This window comes from Triticum aestivum, chromosome 1D (assembly GCF_018294505.1).
Source record: "Triticum aestivum cultivar Chinese Spring chromosome 1D, IWGSC CS RefSeq v2.1, whole genome shotgun sequence".
Classification (NCBI taxonomy): domain Eukaryota; kingdom Viridiplantae; phylum Streptophyta; class Magnoliopsida; order Poales; family Poaceae; genus Triticum; species Triticum aestivum.
In genome coordinates, this window is record NC_057796.1 from 155155527 (window position 1) to 155163066 (window position 7540).

The following is a 7540-nucleotide window of genomic DNA, read 5'->3' on the forward strand; positions in this document are numbered from 1 at the left end:
AGTATCTAGTACCTGGATTATCATTTGAATCTCATCACCATGTTACTCTTAATTAATTTTGTTGGGTTATTGATGACACTTAATTGGGATTGAGATGCTGTCAACCATCTCAATGTTTCACAACCACCATGATAGTTAAATAAAATTTATTCCTTTGAAGTAGGGAAAAATTGGCTTTTCGCAAAACTGTAACCATAGAGCTTTCCACCAGCCATATATGCATGTAGTATAGCATTATTATTGTTCATTATTCTCTATGTGTTACTTTGCCAGCATATTCTATGTGCTGACCCGTTTTCGGGCTGCAACGTTTCATGTTGCAGACTTTTCAGACGACGAGTAAGGTGCCTTAGGTCGTGGTCTTATACTCAGTGATGCCGCTGGAGTTGATGGACTCACTTATCTTCCAAGTCTTCCGCTGTTATCGTTTAGATGGCCTTAAGCCATATTTATCATACTTAATCTCTTTGGAGATATTCGATGTAATAAGTGTGTGATTGCTACTCTGTTATAAATCCTCCATTTGTACTGTGCGTGTCAGCATTACTGATCCAGGGATGACACTGGTGCACAGCAGCATAGACCATTTGAGGTCTGGTCGCTACAGGTTATGTTTCCTAGCCATAGACATGAGTTGTCATTTTATTAACGGGATCACATCATTAGGAGAATGATGTGATTGACTTGATCCATTCCGTTAGCTTAGCACTTGATCGTTTTAGTATGTTGCTATTGCTTTCTTCATGACTTATACATGTTCCTATGACTATGAGATTATGCAACTCCCGTTTACCGGAGGAACACTTTGTGTGCTACCAAACGTCACAACGTAACTGGGTGATTATAAAGGTGCTCTACAGGTGTCTCCGAAGGTACTTGTTGGGTTGGCGTATTTCGAGATTAGGATTTGTCACTCCGATTGTCGGAGAGGTATCTCTGGGCCCTCTCGGTAATGCACATCACTTAAGCCTTGCAAGCATTGCAACAAATGAGTTTGTTACGAGATGATGTATTACAGAACGAGTAAAGAGACTTGCCGGAAACGAGATTGAACTAGGTATTGAGATACTGACGATCGAATCTCGGGCAAGTAACATACCGATGACCAAGGGAACAACGTATGTTGTTATGCGGTCTAACCGATAAATATCTTCGTAGAATATGTGGGAGCCAATATGAGCATCCAGGTTCCTCTATTGGTTATTGACCGGAGACGTGTCTCGGTCATGTCTACATAGTTCTCAAACCCGTAGGGTCCGCATGCTTAAAGTTAGATGACGGTTACATTATGAGTTTATGTGTTTTGATGTACCGAAGGAGTTCGGAGTCCCGGATGAGATCAGGGACGTGACGAGGAGTCTCGAAATGGTCGAGACGTCAAGATCGATATATTGGAAGACTATATTCGGACATCGGAAAGGTTCCGAGTGATTCGGGTATTTTTCGGAGTACCGGATAGTTACGGGAATTCGTATTGGGCCTTAATGGGCCATACGGGAAAGGAGAGAAAGGCCCCAAAGGGTGGCCGCACCCCTCCCCATGAACTAGTCCGAATTGGACTAGGGAGGGGGGGGTGCCCCCTTCCTTCTTTCTCCTTCTCCCTTCCCTTTTCCTACTCCAACAAGGAAAGGAGGAGTCCTACTCCCCGTGGGAGTAGGACTCCCCCCTTGGCGCACCCTCCTCCTAGGCGGGCCGCCTCCCCCCTTGCTCCTTTATATACAGGGGCAGGGGGGCACCCCATAGACACAACAATTGATCATTGATCTCTTAGCCATGTGCGGTGCCTCCCTCCACCATATTACAGCTCGATAATATCGTAGCGGTGCTTAGGCGAAGCCCTGCGTCGGTAGAACATCATCATCGTCACCACGTCGTCATGCTGACGAAACTCTCCCTCAACACTCGGCTGGATCGGAGTTCGAGGGGCGTCATTGAGCTGAACGTGTGCTGAACTCGGAGGTGCCGTGCGTTCGGTACTTGATCGGTCGGATCGTGAAGACGTACGACTACATCAACCGCGTTGTGTTAACGCTTCCGCTTTCAGTCTACGAGGGTACGTGGACAACACTCTCCCCTCTCGTTGCTATGCATCACCATGATCTTGCGTGTGCGTAGGAAATATTTTTAAATTACTACGTTCCCCAACAACAAGTAGTACTAAAAAGCAGTTTAGTCCCCAACTTAGCCCATAAACATCTCCAAAAGTGACTAAGAAATTTAGTATCACGATCTGAAACAATAGTATTTGGCACACCATGCAAGCGAATAATTTCATGAAAGAACAAATCAGCAACATTAACAGCATCATTGCTTTTATGACATGGTATAAAGTGTGCCATTTTTGAGAACCTATCCACGACAACAAATATGCTATCCCTCCCCATCTATGTTTGAGGTAAACCTAAAACAAAGTCCATAGATATATCCTCCCAAGGAACACTAGGTACAGGCAAAGGCATATATAAACAACGAGGATTGAGTCGTGACTTAGCTTTTTGACATGTAGTGCAGCGAGCAACAAAATGCTCAACATCCCGTCTCATCTTTGGCCAAAAGAATTGTGTAGCAAGTATATCCTCCGTCTTCTTCACGCCAAAGTGTCCCATTAGTTCTCCTCCATGCGCCTCCTGCAACAACAAAATACGAATGGAGCTAGCTGGAATGCATAGCTTGTTAGCACGAAACACAAATCCATCGTTAACGACGAACTTGTTCCATGTTCTACCTTCTTTACAATTCTGCAATATATCTTTAAATTCAGCATCATGCACATATTGATCTTTGATGGTCTCCAAACCAAATATTTTAAAGTCAAGTTGTGAAAGCATAGTATAACGACGAGACAATGCATCAGCAATAACATTTTCATTACCCTTCTTGTGTTTAGTGACATAAGGGAAAGTCTCAATGAATTCAACCCATTTAGCATGTCTACGGTTCAGTTTAGCTTGACTTTTAATGTGTTTCAAAGATTCATGATCAGAATGTATAACAAATTCTTTGGGCCACAAATAATGTTGCCATTTTCTAAGGTCCGAACAAGAGCATATAATTCTTTATCATAAGTATAATAGTTCAGACTAGGCCCACTCAATTTTTCAGAAAAGTATGCAACAGGTTTGCCATCTTGTAATAACACACCTCCTAATCCAATTCCACTAGCATCACATTCAAGCTCAAAAGTCTTATTAAAATCAGGAAGTTGCAGTAAAGGAGCATGTGTCAACTTATCTTTCAATATCACGAAGGCTTCTTCCTGTGCGGTACCCCAAACAAAAGGCACATCCTTCTTTGTAAGCTCATTGAGAGGTGCAGCTATGGTGCTAAAATCTCACACAAAACGCCTATCGAAACCAGCGAGTCCAAGAAAACTCCTCAGTTGTTTGACCGTTTTGGGCTGCGGCCAACTCTCAATAACTTTAATCTTGGCTTTATCAACTTCAATTCCCTGTGGAGTAACAACATAGCCGAGAAAAGATACTCGGTCGGTGCAAAAGGTGCACTTCCCAAGGTTACCAAACAAACGTTCATCACGTAGAGCAATAAAACAGCACGTAAATGCTCCAAATGTTCTTCCACAGATTTGCTATAAATCAGTATATCATCAAAGTAGACTACCAAAAATCGTCCAATGAAAGCATGTAAAACTTCGTTCATTAGTCTCATGAAAGTACTAGGTGCATTAGTTAACCCAAAAGGCATGACTAACCACTCATATAAACCAAACTTAGTTTTAAAAGCTGTTTTCCATTCATCTCCCAATTTCATACAAATTTGATGGTATCCACTACGCAAATCAACTTTGGAGAATATTGTAGAGCCACCCAGTTCATCAAGCATATCATCTAGCCTAGGAATAGGATGACGATAACGAATAGTAATATTATTAATGCCTCTACAATCAACACACATATGCGACGTACCATCCTTTTTCGGCACTAGAATAATAGGAACAGCACAAGGAATAAGTGATTCGAGAATATAACCTTTGTCGAGCAGCTCCTGTACTTGACGCATAATCTCCTTCGTCTCCTCTGGATTGGTACGGTATGGTGCACGGTTGGGTAGCGATGCACCGGAAATTAAGTCAATTTGATGCTCAATCCCTCGAATAGGTGGTAATCCCGGTGGCATGTCTTGTGGGAAGACGTCAGAGAACTCCTGCAAAATGTTAGTGACTGTAGGGGGCAAAGAGGAAGGCACGTCCTCGAATGAAAATAATGCCTCTTTGCACACAAAAGCATAGCAAACAGATTTGCTAAAAACTAGCTCATCAATATCAGATTTGGTGGCAAGTAAACATGCACTTTTCAATTTAATTTCAGAAGCAACACTAGATGGTTTATTATTAGGCTTCATTTGTTCCTCAAATTCTTTTGCCACAATCTGATTTTCACTTTTATTTTTCTCTTGTTTTGCTTTATTAGCTCTATGAATATCATCTTTCAAAATGGAATCAGGAGACATAGGAAGCAAAGTAATATTTGTATCTGATGAGGACATCAATACCATTGTTACACCCACAACCCCTGCTACTATACATACTGGAAGGATTACTAGAGCTCGCGCATGCCAATTATATTACCAGGTACTTTCGTTTCTTGGTAATGATTCTAATGTCCATGAGAATATGATGCTACCTAAATTGGATACATTTGTTTTGTTTACAAATGAAGGGCCTAGCTTGGAGAAGGATGAAAATTGGAGCAAGAACAAGCATGGAGTTGATGGCATGCGCAAGGGAGACAAGAACAGAGTTTCAAGTGATGATTTCATGACTTTGAAGCCACCATAATGAGTGCATGAAGCCTTGGACGAAATATACAAGATGCCACTTCATAATTTTCGTCCAGAGGCTGTTTTTAGAGTCCGTATGTGTGGGGAAACAAGAGTTAGGGTGGGTTTCGGACCCCTCCTCCAAGGACCACGAAATCCCCCCCCCCTCTTCCTCCATATATTGAAATTGAATATTCCTAAGGTAGATATGTTCCTGATATATATCTTACCCTAAGGAAGAGGGGGGGTGGATTTCGTGGCCCTTGGAGGAGGTGTCCGAAACCAACCCTAACTCTTGTTTCCCCACACATACGGACTGTAAAAGCAGTCTATATTGAAGTGCTTCGAAATTACATGGGCCTGGCCCAAAAATAAGGTGACACAGCACCTAGAATAGCCTCTGGATGAAAATTATGAAGTGGCATCTTGTATATTTCGTCCAAGGCTTCATGCACTCATTATGGTGGCTTCAAAGTCCTGAAATCATCACTTGAAACTCTGTTCTTGTCTCCCTTGCGCATGCCATCAACTCCATGCTTGTTCTTGCTCCAATGTTCATCCTTCTCCAAGCTAGGCCCTTCATTTGTAAGCAAAACAAATGTATCCAATTTAGGCAGCGTCATATTCTCATGAACATTAGAATCATTACCAAGAAATGAAAGTACCTGGTAATTTAATTGGCGTGCACGAGCTCTAGTAATCGGTCCAGTATGTATAGTAGCAGGGGTTGTGGGTGTAACAATGGTATTGATGTCCTCATCACAAAATTGAGGATGTATCCCGTTTCACTCAATGTGAGATGAAAGAATAGTGGAATTGGTACCGGACTTGTTCACTCACACCTACAAACTAAAGCTTATGGAGTAGCTCGGTGAGGATAGTGGCACAAAAATTTAATGCAAAATGTTAGCAAGAGTCAATAATGTTGAAAGAGATTCACAAATTCGCAAGTGAAACAAGTAGACCAATAGCAATATGTGGCACACGGAAACACACACACGGATAGATAAATGGGGTCGTGCAACCAAGGAATGAGCACAAAATGTGGAATCCACGGAAAACGCTCGTGTTGCACAACTCAAGAGAGACGCTAGCACGATTGCTTAATAGGCTGATGCGACACTTGTGCACAACGTATAAGATGCAAAATGGATAAACTTTCTATCCCAAGTATGCTATGTATGTATGGTTCCCGGTGTTTCTCACACGATGATCCAAGATGATCAAGTATGATACCATATGATATATTGTGATGCTATGGCTATTGCTTACAAGCTCTTTGTTCACTCTTTTTCTTTGCTTAAAAGCTTTTTTTATATGGCCACTTTTGCACAATGCACAAACCAAGATAGCAATTGTGTATATGCGGGAAAAATCTTGTGACACAAGTATGATGATACCAATATGATATGGTATGTATGCAATGGAAGGTGTAGATCACTAATGTGCACAAGTAACGTTGCCAGCAATACTCAAATGGCTAGTCTCGATAGGAAAGTGACGCAAAATGGGCTAGGGGTTAACAATTGCAATTGCAAGGGGAATATACAATTGTGTCGTCGAGGTTACCGTCCGTTGTGATGATGAGAGGCGGTGTTGTCGATGTTAACCTGTTCCTAATTAGCCGAAACACCTTAGGAAACGGAAAAACCACAACTCAAAATCTCAAGGACAAAAGTCAAATGGTGGTAGCGGGAATGCGGTGGTGGTTTTGCGGAAGCTCAATGGGATTGCGGAAATGCAATGATGGGTTTAGGAGTACGCAGTGCGGAAGTCGAGGGTAAGGTTGATGGACTATACACAGTGTCGGAGTTCGTAGCACGGTCCCTAAGTAGCCGAAACACCTTAGGAGGCACAACTCACAACACAAACAAAATTGGGTTAGGTTGGGTTGGCGGAAGTGTATGGTGGGCAAGCCTATGCGGAAGTTATGGTGGTGGTTGATGAAGAAGCAACCGTCCCTAAGTAGCCGAAACATCTTAGGAGACTCAAATCACAACTCAAACAGCCACTAATGCTATAAGGAACGAAATGGGTTAGGTTGCGGAAGGCTATGGTGGTTTTGCGGAAGTTATGGTGGAAGCCCTAGGCAAAGATGCCAAAATGCCAAAACTTAGATGGAGTCAAATGGTGATGGAACCTATCTAGATGGATGGGGGATGACAATAGCTACTCAACAAGCTAAAGAACGCGAAAATCGGACTCCGGATGTGAAAGTTATGGACAAAACGGTGAAACACGGCAGGCTGAAATCTACACGGGTCGGCCATCCGGGGTCGGGTCCGGATTTCCGGGGGTCAGTGTCCAGAACCGTGCAGATTTGGATGCTCCAGGAGCCGGATGTCCGGCTTGGGGCCCGGATGTCCGGCCCGATGGCCCGGATGTCCGGCCCGACGATTCCAGATCGGGATTTGGACTTCGAAACTCGATTTGGGGCGGAAATGGATGATTTCGGGGGCAAAATTTATGGATTTTGTGGATGGAAAGGGGGAAAAGATGGGGGAAAGCTAGATCCACTTGAAACCAAGCAAATTCATGGATCAAAATCAACAAAACATCATCAAACCAACAAATCACAAAAAAAAATTGGGGGCTATTTTTGGTTGGGATTTTCGAATTTAGGACGAAATCAAGCAAAAGAAGGCTAGAAAACGGTGGGAGGGACTCCAAATATGTGATCAACGTGGCTCATGATACCATATGATACGGGGCTAACCCGGTGTACGCCGATCTTTCATGATTGGAGTGGGTTCCCTCGAAGAAC